The 18,710-nt window shown below is 56.2% G+C and overlaps 1 protein-coding gene and 1 long non-coding RNA gene across 4 annotated transcripts in view; one reads left to right on the top strand and one right to left on the bottom strand.

Annotated features, from left to right (window-relative positions):
• The window catches only part of ADCY5 (adenylate cyclase 5), a 145,168-nt gene that overhangs the window by 19,439 nt on the left and 107,019 nt on the right, over nt 1-18,710 (top strand). The gene's annotated exons all lie outside the window — the stretch shown is intronic.
• LOC121501073 lies at nt 14,476-17,329 on the bottom strand. Of its 2 annotated transcripts, none has more exons than XR_005990522.1 (3): nt 17,071-17,329; nt 16,378-16,492; nt 14,476-15,220 (listed from the first exon to the last, which is right to left on the bottom strand). It is a non-coding gene; the product is annotated as an uncharacterized LOC121501073 (long non-coding RNA). The 2 variants fall into 2 exon arrangements; XR_005990516.1 differs by having other exon boundaries at nt 16,956-17,329.

Raw genomic sequence — 18,710 nt, forward strand, 5'->3', positions numbered from 1 at the left:
ATCCCCTCCCAGGACCGTTGTAGAGAGGCCAGTAAAGAAACTGTTTGCAAAGAGTTGGAGCCACTGAGGAAGAAAGGGACCCACATCTGCTTCTCCCAGATGTGCTTCCTCCTGTAACTACATTAAGACGCGTCCTCAGGCAGCGAAGGACAACAAAACCACCCACGGACCACCGGAGGCCTCAGCGCGGAGAGTGCTCTGAGCTGGTGAGGCCTGTTGGGGAGAAGGCAGGAGAGGCCAAAGGAGACACTCGAGGGATCTGGCCTGAGAGTGAACAACCGCCAGGAGGTCGAGTCACACCCCTCACCCCTAAGGGAGTGTCTACGGGGGACCGGGGGACCGGGCCCACGCCCGGGGAAGGAGATTGGTGGTGATGTCTAGAACATTCCCCTAGCTGGTTAGACCTTGGGGGCTGGACGCAGGGTTGGCCAGCTGGGTGGAGTGTTGGAGGACTGCTGGGAAGCGGCTTGCCGTCTTCCTGCCTGTGCATAACCTCGTGTGCCCCACACTGGGCCCCTTCCCTGCAGCGCCACCTCCCTCACAGTATGCAGGGGGCCCCCGTGCCTGGGCTGCACCCACGATGCCCGGGGAGGGGCAATGCCAGCTCCAGAAACCACAACAGACCCTGACCCTGGCTCATGGAGGACGTCTCGAAATGGACCTTTTATTTTTTTGGCTAAATTAACATTTGGCATTTCAGGGTGCTGGCCCCGTGCCCGGCTGCTCTGGCCTTCTGCCTGTCAGCTCCTTTGAGGCTATTTTTGCCATTCACTTATTTATTAACTATTATTGCTTCCCAGGACAGATGGGCACACACACACAGCCATGCACGCACACACACACATACACAGACACGCGTGTGCAAGCACATACACATGCCCTCCAACCCAGAGCCCGTTGGAGGAGCTAGCCTGCACCCACCGGGCTGGACACGGTGTGCAGGAGGGGCGCACGGCCACCCGGCCGGGCGGAGGAAGGGCTGGTGGAAGGCAGCGGCCTCCCCGAGCTCACCCTTCCCCAGAAAGGCCCCCCACCCTGCCAAAGCCTCCTATCAGACTAGAAGCTCTCTGAGGCGAGAGGATGTTACCTCTCCCATCAGACTGGGCACTCCCTGAGGATGGGATCAGGCCTCTTCCCTGCTTCAGGACCCAGTTCTGGCCATGGGACACAAAGGTCCTCAGTCCTGGGGACCTGGAAAGTGGGTGGAATGCTGGAGGCTCCACAGCTATAGCCAGAGATGCTGGAAGAGGAGAAAATTCTCACCTTTCTGCAGGAAGTCAGAGCCAAGAATTACATCCCCTTGATCAGGAGCTTCCCTCCACTTCCCCTTCTCCCCAGGGGTGGGGTAGGGATGGGTTTTATAGTCAGGGTGGGGGGGCGGGTCAGGATTTCACAGGTATGATAGCAGTTGAGCACAAAGGGTTGGTGCTAAGCCCAGGGCATGAGTCAGGGAGGTGGATGCAGGTGTGGGATGGGTGGGCAGTCAGGGAGGGCTGGGCTGCCAACTGCCCCCTTGAGCTGCTGCCTCACGTGACCCACTCCTGAGCCCAGGGCTGGAGCAGCCCCAGTAACTGTCCTGTCACCTCTTTGTCCTCAAGCCCAGCTCTGATGCTTCTCCCCAGGAGGGACATTTGGGAAGTCCTCCCTGCTCTGTGCATCCAAATTGTGCCAGGCTCCTGTCAGACTGTGATCTGTGCCATGTCTTTCTCCCTGACTCGAGAAAGGACTCTCATTAATTTGTGTGCTTGTCCCTCTGGTGGAATGGCCACAGTCCTTGGACTCTTCTGGAGTACCAGGGCCCCTAAGGGCCCTCAGTAGCATCGAGGAGGGGCTCATTGAGAAGGGCTCCAGGTCGGCTGCTGCTGGGCCTGGCATGGAAGCCATTGCCATGTGGTCTGGTCAATCCTGTGGTCTGGTCAATCCTGTGGGGTTGGAGGATCTCCTCCGGGAGGAGGATTTGCAGCAGCCCCAGGTCGTGAGCTGAGTTCACCACCCTTGACCTGCAGTGGTGACTCAGTTGCCAGTGCAGTTTAGTGGCGGTGCTTGGGCTTCACAGTCAGGCAGCTCTGGGTGTGAGACCCACCCTGCCACGTACCTGTGTACAAGTTACCTTGTACACAGGACAAGTGACCACAACGTCTGACCCTCCGGGACCCCATCTGACCACCTGGGGCTGTCTACTTCACAGCTCTGTCGCAAGACTTGCGTGCTCATCTGTGTCAAATACCCTGACCTCCCCCACTGGTCATGGAAATGCCAGAGACAGGCCAAGAGGAAGAGTGCAGTCAATTAAATGTCTAGCTCCTCTAGACTCTGTGGCCGCCCTAGTTTCTCCCTGGTCTTGTGTGTTTTAATTTCTGGCTGCCCTAGCCACTCATTTAAAGCTTGCCTCAGCTTTGGTGCCACTTTGCTGAGAGAAGGGGAGAAAGTGTGGCCATATTAGGCGCTGAGCAAAACCCTGCGAGGGCCCCTTTCTGCCCAGGAGGAAGCTGGCAGTCCCAGTGCCTGCACACTGTTCTGCCTCCCAGGCAAGGCTGCATTATTATGAGCTAATGTCTGTGCTGTCCCCGGAGTGGCCAGGGAAGAAACATCGAGTAATATGATTACTACAACAGTAATAATAACAGCAACACCACCAACAAGCACACACAATTATGGAGAAGGCCAAGATTGGAGGACCTGGCTCCAGGCCAGGGCTGCGGTTAGCTCACGAGGGATGGCTGTGAGGCTTGAAGGCAGTGGGTTTCAGGTTTTTCATGCTCACACGTCTCTCCCATAGTCTTCCCCACCATCACATCCAAAGCCTCTGGACAAACCACTAAGTCCCTTCCACTAGAGCACAGCAGTTGAGGTTGATATGGCATGGTCTTGTGGCCATCTCCGGGCCGGTAAGGAGGTCCTGCAGAGGGACGCAGTGGACTCCATTTGTCCTAGGCGCCCCTGCCTGCTGCTCTTCACTTGCCCACTCCGAACATCTCCTACCTAGGCATCGCCCATTGCAGGCTTGTTCCCACGCCAAGGTGGTAAACTGAGTCAGAGTGCTGGGGGTAGTTGCCCTGTGGGAGCTCTCTCCATAGCTCAGTCTCATGGCCGGGATGGACCATACCCAGGCCCTAGTGACATAATACCTGTGGTGCCCAGAACTGGCGCGCATCATATGATAGGATTGTTATCGTGCAGTAGCTAAGGGCCACCTGGATTTGAATTCTGGCTTTGACGTGCATCAACTGTAAGACCGTGGGTCAGTTCCCTAACCTCAACCTTCTCATCAGGAAGTTGAGATGATAGAAGCAACTTCATAATGTTGTTGTCCACACTTATGATCGTGTGTGGCAATGTAAGCCCACGAGGGTCTGCTCTTTTGCAGTTATTATTCTTTCTGTAGGGACAATAAAAGTACCTTCAGCAGCTCCCACCCGTGTGGTCTGCTTCTGTTGAATCCTGTTTTCCAAAAAGGTGTTGAAGTTCTAACTCAGTACTCACGAGCTTATTTGGAAATAGGGTCTTTGCAGATGATCAAGTTAGATGGGGTCTTTGGGAGGGGACACCTAATCCAATATGACTGGTGTCCTTTTAGAAAAAAGGGAAACTTGGACTAAGAGAGAGGCATGCACTGAAGGGAGAAGGTGCCTGAAGATGCAGACTAACGCCATCTACAAACCCAGGAATGCCTGAGACCACCTGAAGCCAGGAGGGAGGCCTAGAACAGTCTCCCTCCCAGCCCAGAGGAACCAACCCTGCTGACACCCTGAACTTGGACTTCTGGGCTCCAAGACTGGGAGACAGTAATTTCTGTTGCTGAATCCTCAGTTCATGACTTTGTGAAAGCAGCCCCGGGGAACGAATGTGGGGTGTGATGGGGTATGGCTCACTAACCCCCACAGCTACCCTGAGCCATCTGCCATCCCCAGGCCAGAAGAATGGGGTTGGAGCGGAGCAGGCCACGGCCTGGGGCCTGCTGTCAGGCTTCGGCTGGCCGTGGGCCTCTGGCATCTGTCTCAGATGGTCCGGGCTCTTGGCCTGCAGGTGAACAGAGTTGGTGCCACTTATAGGGCCCAAGACACAGAGAGCCCACCCCTCACCTTCCACCCTGCCTTCCTGCCTCTCTCCTCTGCTTCTTAGAGCACTCCCCACCTCAGCCCTACTCCAAGCAGGAGGAAATGGAGAAAGGAGATCATAAATCCCCAGAGAGGGCAAGCCAAGGTGGGGTTTGGGCCGGAACCTTTCTGCCTCTCTCCTCCCCTTTCTGCTGGAGCCTTAACTCTGTTCCCTAGGCGGGAAATGGCCTGCCTGTCTGGGGTGTATCTGTGTGTCTGTGTGTGTGTGTGTGAGTGTGTGTATAGAGAATGTCCCTCATTAGGCTGCTGTGGGCCTCGTGACCATGACTCATAAACGTACAATGAGGCTGCACTGGACAGAGGAGACCTGTCCCCAGGGTGGGCGATGCCCGCTCCCGACACAGCAGCAGCGCCAAGGCCCTCCGCGGCGCACCTTGGCAGCCCGCCCCTGCCTTCTCCTTCCAAAGAACTGACTGTTCAGTGTCACTTGGGGGAACAGATAGGTCTTGAGTGCCTCTGTCTGCAGGGCACGGGGATCCAGTGATGAGGAAGGTGTCGGCCTCGCCCGCCAGGAACTTGTCATCCGTGCGGGATGGAGGGGTGCATCTAAGACAAGCACACAAATAACTCGTGATCCAAGGGGAATAAAATAAGGAACATGGAGAAGTGCAAGTTGAGAGCCGGGAGGGGGAGAAGGCCTGGAGGAGGGGAGGAGGGGCTCAGCAGCAGCTGGAGATGCTGAGAGGAGGGGGGAGCCCATAGGGTCTTCATGAAGGAGGCTCTGAAGCCCCGACAGTGTGGCAGCGGGGAACACAGAAGCAATGGCCTGGAAGCTGGAGTCTCCAGGGTGTGTCTGGGCACACCGAGTCTTCCCGGTGACCCGAGTGCAGAGTCCTCCCTGGGGCAGCTGGGAGATGAGGCAGGAAATGTAACCCAGTATGGCCTCGGCTGCCGGCTGCCGAGCGTCTGTAATATAGCTGTAAGAGGGGATCCTTTGAGGGCAAGAGTGCTGCACTTTAGGAGGGGGCTGGGCAGGGAGAGTTTGTGCGGTGGGGAGCTTGCAGCCCTGGAAAAAGGCTGGAGTGGGAGCAGGAAGAAAGGGTCAAGGGAGAGACGTTTCTCTTGGACAGCTGGCAGGATCTGGCAAGTAAGGAAGAGGAGGCATGGAAGACAGGCCAGGATGAAGGAATAGTGCTGCCATTCAAAGAGAAGAGGGTGGTCTGTGGCTCCTCGGCCTGTGGGGGTTTGGAGAGAAGGGGCTGGTGTGTTTGGGGTCAGAACTGGAGCCTCTGGTGTGGTGGAGGGCAGGTCTCTGGAGAAGCATGATGGGGCAAGGGAGGTGCAGAGCCAGGGCCTTCTCTGGGGTGCCAGGGATGGTGGGAGCACAGGCCAGGTGGTGAGGTGGGATCCTTGGGTGAACACGTGCCATTTACCTTCCCAGGTTGAGTGACCAGCGTGGGTCCTGACTCTCCCAGGGTAGTGGGTGCAGGGCTCCCCAGGGAAGTGAGTGCTCTCTGATTCCTGTGGCTGTCTCCTTGCCACAAAAGAGTTGGTGGCCATGGCTGGTCCAAGGTCTTCCTGTGCGGGAGGGCCACTCTGGTTCTTCATCCGGCACATTTCAGGCAGCTCGAGCTATCTTGCCCTGCAAATCTTCTTTGGTATGGTTTTCTGTGCTTTACTACGTAGAATTCTGGAATGTCAGGGGTCACGAGAACGTTAGCTATCATCTCCAGGTCTTACTTTTAGTGGAATGAATGGAGGCCCGAGTCGGTGAGATGACCAGGTCCCCCCCCGCCCCCCACCGGCCAAAGTCATGGGGCTGGTCAGGGCTGATTTAGACCTTTCCTATTTGATTGGGATTTAGACCTGTCGTCTGAACCGAAATGCTGTCCTCTTCCCCATGTCACCTTCTTTATTTGTGGATTTCTGGCCTCCTCAAAGTCAGGAGCTGCATATCCCTCCCCGGCACTCAGCAAAGCGGACACTTAATACAAATTGGTCGCCTGAATAAAGGGATGATGCCTACCACATGCAAGTATTTGTTCATTTGGGGAGTGGCAAGGGCAAGGGCTTAAGGGAACGTCCTCTCTTGGGGCCTGGCTGTCCAGGGCCTGTGAGGGAGGACGGCTCACTGGCTGCGGCTGGCTTGGCCACTGGGTGACTGTCTCCCTCACTGGCTTGTTGGGCCCAGGAAGAAGGCTGAGCAGGAGAGGGCGAGGGCCGCTGGCTGATACCAATGCCTCTCCTTCCCTTGAAAGGCAGACCCCCTTTGGGCTTCTCTTGCCTCCTGCCCTAGGTCCTGCAGGCGTGGGGTGGGGAAGGGGTGAGGACCGTGTACCTCCGGGGATGCTGGGCCATCAGGGGTGCTTGAGGCAGACAAGTCTGCTTACTGATCAGGTGGAACTGCAATGCACCTCATCTCTCTGAGGGGAAGAATTAGTCAGTTTGGGCTGCCATAGGAAAATACCACAGACTGGGTGGTTTAAACAACAGACATCTATTTTCTCACAGCTCTAGAGGCTGGAAGTCCAAGATCAAGGTGCCAGAAGATTGAGTTTCTGGTGAGAACCGTCTTCCTGCCTTGCAGATGGCCGCCTGGCTGGGTTCTCACATGGCCTTTCCTCTGCGCATGAGCTGTCGAGAGGGAGCGGGAGTGGGGAGACGCTGGCGTCTCTTCTTCTCCTTGTAATACCGGCCCTGTTGGGTGAGGGCCCCTCTCTAATGAGCTCTTTTAATCTCCGTTCCCTCCCCAAGACCCCATCTCCAAATACAGTCGCACGGGGGGTTCGGGTGCAGCCTGTCGACTTTGGAGGATGTGGTTCAGGCCGTAACCTAGAGAGTGTGCAACGGAGCTGTAGGTTAGCATCTTCCCCAGTACGGGGTACCCTGTCTGTGAGCCTGGGACGCATGTCTCGTAGGGAGTTCGCTCGAAATCTTGAGGTCTCTGCAAGTTTCTGCCGTTCCATCGTTTACCTCAGATGAGGGGACAGAGTCTGAGTGTCCCCGGTGCCTTAGAGCTTCCTCCCTGCCCGTTAGGTCAGGGTCAGGGAGGGCTTTTGGGGAGGTTGGTGAGGCCGCCCCTCTGTGAGGCAGCCCGGTGTCGTCCTGGACTCAGCCAGACAAAATGTTCTAGTTCTCAGAGTTCCAGAGAAGGAACTTGGTGCCTTTAGCCCCTTTTGGGGGAAGAGTCTGGAAGCGAGTCCTGAAGGATGAAATCTCAGAGAGAGAGCTGTTGGGATGGAGGTGACCTGATAGTTCAGGACAGCAGATCCCCGAGGAGAACGCCAGCCAGCCTCTGTGGGGCATCGTCATCCCGCCCAGGCCCTGCTGCACCGCCTCTTCCTTCCTTCTGTCTCCACGTCTCCTTTTCCCTGTGCCTTCCCTGCGCACCTCATCATAACTCCCTGCCCCTGTGTGGGGCCTTTGTCTCAGATTTTTTCATATGAAACATTTGAAATATTTTATTTTTATTTATTTGACAGAGAGAGAGAGAGAGAGAGCACAAGCAGGGGGAGGGACAGGCAGAGGGAGAAGGAGAAGCAGACTCCCTGCTGAGCTGGGAGCCTGATGCGGGGCTCGATCCCAGGACCCCAGGATCACGACCTGAGCCAAAGGCAGACACTTAACCGGCTGAGCCACCAGGTGCCCCAGTACGAACATTTCCAAGTGCAGAGAATAATGAACTCTCGCATACATACCCACCATTCAGACGCAGCAACTGTCAATGCTTTTTTTTTTTAATTTTTATTTATTTTTGATAGTCACAGAGAGAGAGAGAGAGAGAGAGAGAGAGAGGCAGAGACATAGGCAGAGGGAGAAGCAGGCTCCATGCACCGGGAGCCCGATGTGGGATTCGATCCCAGGTCTCCAGGATCGCGCCCTGGGCCAAAGGCAGGCGCCAAACTGCTGCGCCACCCAGGGATCCCCTGTCAATGCTTTTTACTTCATTCATCCTCCCCCCCACCCCCTTCTTGCTGAAGTATGTGGAGCGAATCCTGACTATCGTGTCCGGTTACCTCTAGATATTTAGCATGTGTTTTGCAAAAAAGAAAAGGTTTGTGCCCTCGAAGTTGGCCTCTGCCTCTGTGCCCTCCAAGTTGGCCTCTGCCTCTGTGCCCTCCAAGTTGGCCTCTGCCTCTGTGCCATCCCAACCAAGTCAGCCGGGGAAGCCCTCAATGCCATTTCCTCACTGTGGTTTCTTCCCGGGGGGGGGGCCGGGGGGCCCGGTGTTGGGGTAAAATAAAGGAGAACTGAGAAAGAAAGCCGCCGTAGCGAGAAGGTGTATCAGGTTGTACCTGGAGGCTTGGGTTTTATAATTAAGCTGCGTTCTGAGCACCTCCCGAGGCCTCGAGGCTCTGTGGGACGCGCTGCCCCGCTCTCTGGTCGCAGGGAAAGTAATCATTTTCTAAACGGTCCCCCGGACGCTGAAGAGAGGCTCATTAGTCCTCCCGGGGGCCCGCTGTCACCCCCGGGGAGGACAAATGGCCCAGCTCGGAAAGAATCTGGGTCATTTTATCTTGTACCGTGAAGACCTCCCCGGGGCCCTGGTGAGACGTGCTCCGGCCATGAGCAGGTGGGCCGCGGGCCGTGGGCCTTGGGCTGCGGCGGACCCCGGCTGGGCCCTGGCCACCACCGCTTCCAGCCGTCGCCCGGTCCCCAGCGGAGCCAGGGCAAGTGTAATGACTGTCTCGTTCGTCGCTAACCAATGAATTCCCAATCTCTTGGCAACCTAAGCCATGTTTACAGAAAATAGAGCCTAGAAGAAGCAGTTCCTGTCAGCCCCCGGGGCCAGTGGGGACCATGGCAGGACGGGTGCGTGTGCCCCGCTGGTCACCGTCGGGGATGCAGGCCCTGCTGGGGCTCAGCCCCCAGCCCTTCTCTGGGGGCGGGGGGGGGGGCTGGAGCAGATGTGGTGGAGGCCACGGGTCTGAGAGCCCCCCGCGTGGACCCCGCCTCCCGCCTTGACTGCCTTGGGGCCCGGGGCAGGTTTCGGAGCTTCCCAGAGCCTCAGGTCCCTCATCTGTAGATCTGCAGGAGGGCTGCTCGGGCGGGGAGTTGTGAGGTCAGGCACCTGGCTCAGAAGTCGTCCCCCCCCCCCCCCCCCCCCCCCCCGCAAGCTTCCATGTCCCTCTGGCACTCACTTCGGGACACACGGAATCGTGCAAAACAAGTCATCGGCCGGTGCGGCCGGTGCGTCCGTGCGGCTTAGTCCATCCAGCGTCTGGCTCCAGCTCGGGTCACGGGCTCGGGTCCTCGGCCGAGTCTGCTCGTCCCTCTCCCTCTGCCCCTGCCCACTGTTCATGCTCCCTCCCTCTCTCTCTCTCTCTCTCAAATAAATATTTTTTAAAAACCCCAGATCTTTGGCAAAAAAACAAAAACAAAAACAAAAAACAACCCACTCGTTGTTGGTGCAGTTTCTTTTCTTTTCTTTTTTTTTTTTCAAAGATTTTATCCATCCATTCATGAGAGACACACAGAGAGAGAGAGGCAGAGACACAGGCAGAGGGAGAAGCAGTTTCCATGCAGGGAGCCGGATGTGGGATTCGATCCGGGTCTCCAGGATCAGGCCCCAGGCCGAAGGCGGCACTAACCCCCGCTCCAGGCTGCCCGTTGGTGCCGTTCCTGACAAACGTTTCCCATGCTTTATCGCATTGGAGTGTCCGTGAAGGATTTGTCGTCATCCTCATCTTACCGAAGCTGAGGGGATTAGATGGGGCTCAGAGAGGGCAAGAGGATTTTCCTAGTGCACAGCAAGGGGGAAGGCAGGGCCCCCCCCCCCCCGAGGCCCACCCTGGGGGGCGAGACCCCGTCGCACGCAGCGCGCGGTCTGGCCCACCCTCGCCGTCGGTCTCGCTCTCCTTTCCCCTCGGAGTTTGGTTTCATTCGAACTGGAGCTGGCGGGGTCCAGCAGTCGGTTAGACTGACCGGGCGGTTCGGAGGAGCAGCTTCACCTGGTGGCCGCGCTGGCCCGAGCCCCTGGAGGCTGGGTCATCACTTGTCCTCTCTGGTGAGAGCCACGCGGGTTTAGGACTTTCTGGAAAGGATGGGGCGGGGGGGACGTGGATCGCATGCAGTGCTGGACCGACGTCGGGCCTCAGGTTTCTGAGGGGAGGCCCTTCCCAAGCGCATGTTTCTATGGTTCAGCTCCAGAACCTGGGAGGGAGCACCCGCGTCCCTCCGCTGCGTCCTCAGGCTGAGAGCAGAGGCCTCCCAGGAATGGGCACCCTCCTTGTGCGGCCCCAGCCCACCCGCGGGCCTGAGCTCGGAGCCCAGGGGGCTCGTCAGGCACAGGAAGTGCTCCTGCCCCCCGAGATCAGGGTTTGGGGCAGGCCAACTGGACCTGCCTTCAGAAAGGTCATGACTTAAGCGAACGAGCCTGCCAGGGTCTGGAGCTCCTTTCCCACAAACCGGCAGCATTTCCAAGATGAAAATGGGAAAACGCTGAGCAGCGGAGACAGACTCTTGGTCTCCCGGATGAGCCCACGTCGCGAGGCTTGTGTCTGCCTCGACCTCAGGACCTCTCTGGGGGCTCTGGGACCTCTCATACTCTCGATTTCACCCGAAACAAGGTCCGTGGCCGGGCTCTGACTCCTGCTCTGTGAGGCCGTCCCGGGTGTCTGTAACCCCGTGGGTGAAGGTCCCCGGCCCCTGTGACAGGCGTGCTCACCGACATGGCTATTTAGGGCACTCGTCGCACAAGCGCATCACCATGACCGCCCTTCCTTGTTGTTGGTTTGTTTTGATTTTAGCCTGAGGAAGGATCCAGATGTTTCTATTTCTCCAGATGTTTTTTTGTGGTAAAGCTGAAGAGCAGAGATAGGAAATGAGAGATGCGGGGGAGGTGGGTTCCAGAGCCTTCCACGTAACGGATAACCAATTAACAATCTATCCCCTTTGGGGCCCAGGTTCCCTCTGTGCTGGATTTCCGCATGGAGACCATCAGCCTCTCTTTTCTCTTAGACTGTCCGTCACCAGCGTAATAACTGCTGTCGTGATACCCTTAACATGTCACCCGAAGAACCAGCCCCGGCCCCTTTAGAAGTCACAGTTTGAGGACTGCCTGGACTTTTGGAGGACATCACAGGTGCATTATCTGGCATTTATTCAGAGCCAGAGGGAGACACACGGGGACAGTCCTGTTGGGTTCTTTCTCCGTCACTCTGTTCTTGCCTTTCCCATTCCCCCTATTTCCTAGTGGGGAGAATGCCTTCTCTGACGGGCAATCTGGTGGCAACAATCTGAAAATTAAGACAGGGCACCCAGGCCAGGCCCAGTAAGACCCACGGGGAAGATGCTTTGTCTCCTGCCAATGGCATCCTTCTCGACCTTTGGGTCAAGAAGCCTTCCTGAAGGCTAGCCTGCTTCCTTCCTGTTGTCTCTTCTGATCCTCCCCTATGTGGAAGAAGATTTTATGAATGGGGACCTTGTTGGCACCTTCTAGAGAGGAGGGCAGCTGTCTTGAACTCCTGGTTGCTGGGGTAGGGACCTGGGGGTTCTGAAGCTCTGCTTGCAGGAGGCGGGCATGGCCCAGAAGGTGGGACATTCTATTGTGGTGGCTTTGGGAAGTGGGCTCTCAGGATGTGGGGACAGCGACTGGACTGTGTATGGAGAAGGTGATGAAGGCTGCAGTGTGTCACCTGGGACTCTGTTGTGCAGTCAACACAGGCAGAAAGCCCTGCATGGACCCACTCACCTGTATTGACATGTCAGCCCAGCTGTCCCCTTACGTTCCACTGTCCTTAGGTGTGTGTGTTCCAGAGCATGGGGCCTGGAGGCCTGGGTCCCTGGGTCTCCGTGCTACCCTGGCCTCCGGAGCGGGAGTTCAGGAGCACCCTGCTTCACTGATAGGACTGGGGCTGAGCTTGTAGTGCTGGGTTGGTGCTCTATGGGAGCCAGGGCTTGGGGTGTTTCTGGAGGGTGGGTCTCAGCCCAGGGGTGGGAGGCAGGCTCAGGAGAGCAGGCAGGAGCTGAGTTCCTGGGCCAAGCTCAGGCCTTTGTCCTCTGTCCCCTTGGGGCTGGGTCAGCATCTGTTGCCTCTGGAGAGTTCTGTCTCAGGCTGGGAACTCAGAGGACACAGTCCCTCAGAACGTGACCTCCCCGACTGCCTAGGACAGGCCCTAAGCACAAATGACTAGCAGTGGGAGGGGGTCCGCCCGCAAACATTTGCTCTCTGCTGATTTCAGGCTCTGCTTTCACTTCTGAACCTGGAAGGAGTCCATTCAATTTTCCAAACATCTGTTTTGCTCTTGGACTTGCTCAGCCCTCTGTGAGAGGACCCCATGATGGATGACAGGCCCTCCTCACCTGCAGGCCCAGAGGGTTGCTGGGGGTGGGGAGACGGGACCACGGGGCAGGCAAGAAGAGCTTCTGACAGATGGAACTGGGGTGGTCATGGGGGTCGAGGACCATCACGGAGGTCGGGCTTGGTAGTTGGAGGGCATATTTGACAAACCAAGAATGTCTTCCTGTTGCTGCTGGTTTGGAGATGAGTGGGAGCCAGAGTGGCTAGTTCCTAGGAATTTGGGCTTTACCCAGTGGGTGACGATTAGCCATTGCAGGAGTTTGAATAAAGGATGGGGCGTGATAGTGGTGATGACTCCAAGAGCTTCTGTTACTGAGCCTTTCCTGTGTGTACTTACGTGTACATCCTCCCTGCAGCCCTCTAAGGAGGAGGGTATTGTTATCCTGCTTTTCCAGAAAACACACATCGCAAAGGTCACCCAGCTAGCAGGAGGTAGAAGTGTGATTCCAAAGCCAGGCCGGGTTGCAGGGAGTGGCCAGGGGCTTTGGAATAATAGGGGCTGAACCTCCCCAAACAGGCCATAGGCCCCTGCTGTCCTCTGACACCTGGGAGGTGGGGGTGCTCCCTCCAGGAGGAGGAAGAGGAGAGGAGGTGAACCAATCCAGGGGCGGAGCTGCCCTGGAGGGAGCCTTTGTGAGCTGTTTCCTGGAGAGTTCTAGAAAGGAAACTCCTAGTCACTCTGCCGCCCTTAGGAGTGATGAGCTGTGTTCTAGCCCTCATCTCTCCCTCCTTCATCCTCTCAGCTCTCAAGGGGGCCCTGGGGGCGGATGGGGGCCTCCAGCTGGGCTGATAGGATCCCAGCTGTGTGTGGGGGGTGGGGCAGAGGGAGGTCCCATCGCTTCCTTCTGTCCCGGACCTCAGGGCTCTGGGGCCACTGCCCGGGAAGCGCAGGCTTCAGGTCAGGGAAAGGGGAAGATGCTAGGGCGGGAGCAGCAGCAGGCGGATTGATGGGGCTCTGTCCGCCTTAGGTGTTGGCCTTCCCCAGGCCAGCGGGCTGGTGAAGACAGGGAAAGTTCACCTCCGTCCACGGGCTAGGTGGGCTCCTCAGCAGGGGATGGGGCAGTTCCTCGCTCTGCCCGCTGGGCCCTGGAGGTGGGTGAGGCTGGGGCACGGTGGGTGGGGCTGAACGAAGCAGGTGCTCAGGCTTGCCTACCCCGGGACTTTTGGAATCACAGGGTTGGGATGGGGCCCAAGAATTCACGTTTCTAGCCAGGTCCCACTGGTGGGATCCCTCTCTGAGAACTGTTGCGCCAGACTGACAACCGAGTGAGCATTTATGGTGCTTCTTCCTTCACCCAGCCTCGCTGCTTGCACAGGTGTGTGGTCAGGAACTCATTGTCTCCACCTGAGAAAGCCAGGTCCTGCCTTTAGGCCCTGGCTCAAAGGACACTTTCCTCCGTGGCCACACTTAGAACTGTGTGGGCCATCTGTCCTCTTCTTTCTCGCTCTGCCTGGGTTTCTAGAGCTATTGCACGCTCCCTGGGGACTGGAAGTCACTGTCACTCGTGCTGGGGGAGGGGTGCCCCGTGGCACCTCCTGGCGCATGGAGGGATTGGGGCTGAGTGGGTCTGGTTCAGCTGCCCTCTTGTCATGGTTAAGCCATTCTTAAAACCAGGGAATTAAAAAAAAAACCGAAAAACAAAAAACAAAACTAAACAAAAAAAAACAGGGAATTGAGGTCTAGATGGGGAGGGATTTCACCAAGGTCTCCCAGGCTGGCTAGGGGCGGAGGCGGATACTGGAACCTGGCTTCTTGGACTCCTAGTATACACTGTCTGTATAGACCATTGTATAGAAAAAAACTTCCATAAGCTTAAAACACTGGCTAGTTCTTGAGGTCTTTTCTAACACCCCCGGAGAGCCTGTTTCCGTATGTGGATGTAGCCTGCACAGCTAGAACTTTGTGTCTGCCGGCTTCTTTAAACTTAACATAAAAAAAAGAAAAAATAAAAACCCTTAACATCGCATAGACTAATTTTCCTGCTTCATATACATAATGGATGGATTATCCAATCTGATTCCTTTTTTTTTTTTTTTTAAGATTTTATTTTTTTCATGAGAGACACAGAGTGAGAGGCAGAGACACAGGCAGAGGGAGAAGCAGGCTCCATACAGGGAGCCCGACGTGGGACTCGATCCTGGGACTCCGGGATCACACCCTGAGCTGAAGGCAGATACTCAACCACTGAGCCACCCAGGTGTCCCTCCTTTTTTTTTTTTTAATTGAAGTGCAATTTGCACAACACGAAGCTAACCATTCCAAAACGCATGAGCTCAGTAGCGTGTAGTACGTTCACAGTGGTGCGCAACTACCGCCTCTGTGTAGTCCCAAACATCTTTGTCACCTCCAGACCAACCCCCAGAATCGTTAGGAGCCTTTCCTCTGCTCCCCTTCCCCCAGGCACTATGGACTTGCCTGCTCTGGTATTTCTTTTTTTATTTTTTAATTTTTTTATTTTTTTTTTATTTTATTTTTTGGTATTTCATATAAATGAAATCATGTGATATGTATCTTTTTGTGTCTGGCTTCTTTCAGGGAGCATAATGTCTTTGAGGCTCGTCCGTGTTGTAGCATTTATCAACATGTCGTTCCTTTTTATGGCTGAATAATATTCAGTTACATGGATAGATCACATTTTGTTCATCCAGGCCCACGCTTGCTGGTGACCAGAGAAACCTAAGGTCCAGTGTTGGGTGCTGATGTGAGAAGAGAGGGGGATCCAGGAGCAGAGTTCATAGGTGGGGGGGGGGCTGTGAGGGTGTCTCAAGTGGGACTGGGTATGTGGCCGTGAGGGCTCCAGTGGACAGAGCTAGATGATGAAGCCGGGCAGGGAGGAGCAGCTGAGGGGGTGTCACATTCCTAGAACAGAGAAGCAGGCAGTTCAGGGAAATGTGGTGGCTGAGCTCCAAGGATGTCCCCAAGCCTGGATGTGAATGGCTGCAAATTGAGGAATTTTGATCCCAAACCAAGGGGTGACCTGGTGCCCAGATGGAAGAGGTCCTGTATTTCCTGAGAAAGAGGAGCAACAGCCGTGGCCTGGCCTGTAGGGCGGGTGTGGGAGTGACGGGCCGCCTGAGGACGGCTGTGTATCCCCAAGAGGAGCTGGCATGGGGCGCGGGTGGAGAGAGGGCCTGGACACTGTCAAGAGCCTTATAAGGAGCCCCGCGGGGTGGAGTGGTGGGAACGCCAGCTTGCTCAACCCCATGTCACCCGGGTGTCCTGGTCCCTCCCATCTTTACAGCAGTTAGTACTCATTAAACCATTGTTTGTGCCATTTGAGTGATCATGGGAGAAACAGAAAGGAAACAACCTTGAGTCTCAAGAGCATGATTTCAGGAGGAAGAATCCCTTTCCTCTCCCCTTTACTGCCTCCAACTCAAATGGAAACACCACCCTGCTGGTCGGTGGTACCTGACCATTATCTTTGTAACTGAGTAGAGAACTAGTTTGGAGTGTTTTAAAATGTAGGGGTTGTTAGTACTCAGGAGGGGTGAGGCCAGCAGATTGGGAGATGACTTCCTTGAAAAGATCAGTTGTTCCCCACAGTTCCCTGGGAGGGGGCCCCACACCATTGCCACCCCTCACCCTACCCGCCCCCCCCAGGGAAGCGCTCCAGTAGGTCAGGAGGCCGAGCAAGGGGGAATCTCGGAGAGAGAGTTTGTTAGGGTTTCTGCAGGATGGAATGGGTGAGGTAGGGTAAGCAGGCTTGGATGGGCTAGTTTGGATAATTTCAGTGGGCTCTGGGGTGTAGGGACTGTCCCGAGTCTGGTACTTGTCCCTGGGGTGATTGGGGCAGGGGATTAGTGGTCTGGAGTGTGGGCGTTCAAGAGCTTGATAGAAGAGGTGCTTGGCAGTTTGGGCTCTGGATTGGTGGGTTTGCGTGGAAAAGACTCACAGGCGGGTAAGAGGCAAGTCATTTGCTATCTCTAAGAATTGACTGGGCTGCAAGATGTCAAAGCATCTGAAATACTGAAAAACAAAAAGACGTGATGGGTACGGTGGGAAATGCCACGGACCTGGTTTTCAGCTGGGTCTTACTGGTCCTTTGTGCCTCTCAGCTCCCTGGGGTCCCAAAGGAGAGCGCAGGTGGTGTCCCAGCTTCTCTGCCTGCCTGGACTCTGCAGGGAAGACCTGGAAGGAGGACACACCATGATCTGAGATGACTCTTGTCCACCTGTCCCTCTCTGTCGGCTCTGGACTGGCTCTCAGAGGCTCGCCAAAAGGCTGAGGGAGGAGCATGCAGGGATAGGGCTGCTGTGGGCCACTGAGGGCCTGGGTGTCTAGGTTGCAGAATTGAGACCCCAGCAGCTGGGAAGACAGGTCCGGGGAGACAGCACTGGTTGGCCCCCAGGCCTTCACCAAGCAGCTCTGCTTTCAGGGGCTGTTCCAACCAAAAAGCAGCGGTAGCGACAGGCAACCCTCCCCAGCGGTTCTACATGCTGGCGCCCCACTGCCCTCCCCCAGGCATCTCTGTTGGTCCTAGCGGATCTGCAGAGGCAGGCGGGGTAGGTCTGGTTCTCTCTGTGCTCTGTAGGCAGGCTGAGGCTCAGAGGAGACCAGAGGTAGGGGCTCAAACCCCAAAACACACATTTACCAGGCCACGCTGGCAGGGTTTCTCTTGGGAGCTGATTGAAGAGAGGATATGAGAAGATGGAATAGGACAGAAATCTGCATGTCAGTCATCTTCCCTTGTGGCCAAGGGGACTCACGCTCAGACTTGTCCGTGAGCAGCTGGATTCCTCTGAGGGTGCCTGGGTAGTGGGCCCTGGTTTTCTGACTTCCTCTCCGTGCTCCATCTGATTTGAAAATCCCCTAGTGCTGAACTCAGAGTGGCTCTGGGGACCCCCACCCCCACCCCAACACACACACAGCCCACAGAGCTGCCAGGAGCCCTGGTCTGATGGGGGTGGAGGCTCCCACTTCTTTTCCTGAGCTGCCTTCCCACCCAGGAGGCCTGTGTGAGTGTTTGTTCTGGGCAGAGAGCACATTCTTCTCTCCAGAACACAGCTGGAGAGATGGGACAAGGCAGGAACCAGGCCCCAAACACAGGCAGGGACATGGGCCAACCTCCCTCCTTCTGGCCCCATCCCGCCTGTTGGCCAGAGCGGGAGGTCCTGGGCGGGGGCTGGTGAGGCAGGGCCAGAGGTACCAGGGGGCCTGCTGCTTGATACTCTGAACAGGCCAGTGGCTCAAGGATAATCATGTCTGTTCCCTGTGTCTGGGGCAGTGTTTGTGCAAGGGTAGAGGCTATGGGAAGAGGGATCTGTGTCTTTGTTTGGGTCTGTGTTCTCAGCAGTGGGGTGCTTGGTTGGTGCCTGCCATCCCGCATTCACGCTGCACTTGAAAGCCCCTCTGCAGGGCCAACAGGTAGCGTCTCTGAGCTTGGCCCCGGGCAGGGCTGTGACTCGGATGCAACTGCTGATTGTGCCGCTCCTGCTGGTACTCTGCAATCAGATGCCCTGTCTTCTCCGGCGTTTCCTGGGTGGGCATATCTCTGCTCTTCCTCACTGGCTTCCACGTTCTCTGAGGGAAGGATTCCTTTCTCATGAACTAACCAGACTCGAAATGTTTGCTTCATCAGGAGGATGGACACCTTCCTGCAGCTGATGATCATCAAAGCAGCATATCAGAAAGGTGGTGGGAGAGAGAGAGAGAACTGTCTCCTGGCTGGAGGGGTCAGAGGAGACCTCACAGAGGAGGGGCTGTGGGTGGGTGTGGATTCCAAAGAGAGGTGGGATTGAGGGCAGAAGAGACAGAAGGAAGGCCGTGACGGGGACAGCGGGGAAGGAGGGACCCAGCTGCTGGGAAAGGCTGGCTCACGGGGTTATTCCTAATCCCACAGTCAGCAGGAGCCCTTTGGGGGCTTTTCTGATGCTGGTTGATTCTTGCCACTGGCCGTGGTGTGGGCGTGATGGGGAGGAGAAGGTGCATGCTTAGGAAGATGGTGGGAAGACCCGATTCCTCGCTGCGCTGAGCCTCTCAAGAACACGCCTAAACTGCTCTTAGAGTGATTCTGCTGGGGGGCGGATCTTAGGTCACCCCCATCTCAGGGATGAGGAAACTGGACCCAGGTCCCATATGCCGCAGGTGGTGAAGCCCAATTCAAACCCAGGGCTTTCTGGCTCTGCATCTGTGCTGCTCCTGCTACTCAAGCTGCAAGACGCGCGGGTGCCTTTGATTTCATTGTCGATCACATCAGCATCCAGCGATGCTTTCGTGGCTTCCTTTCCTACTTTTTATCGTCAGCCTTTGCTTATATAATAAATGTGACATAAGTACGTTTTCTTTGCCAGAAAGAAAATACTGTAGGTATAACTGGAGTCCTCTCTGAACGCTTTCCCCAACCGTG

The sequence above is a fragment of the Vulpes lagopus genome, chromosome 1 (assembly GCF_018345385.1).
Source record: "Vulpes lagopus strain Blue_001 chromosome 1, ASM1834538v1, whole genome shotgun sequence".
NCBI classification, from domain to species: Eukaryota; Metazoa; Chordata; class Mammalia; order Carnivora; family Canidae; genus Vulpes; species Vulpes lagopus.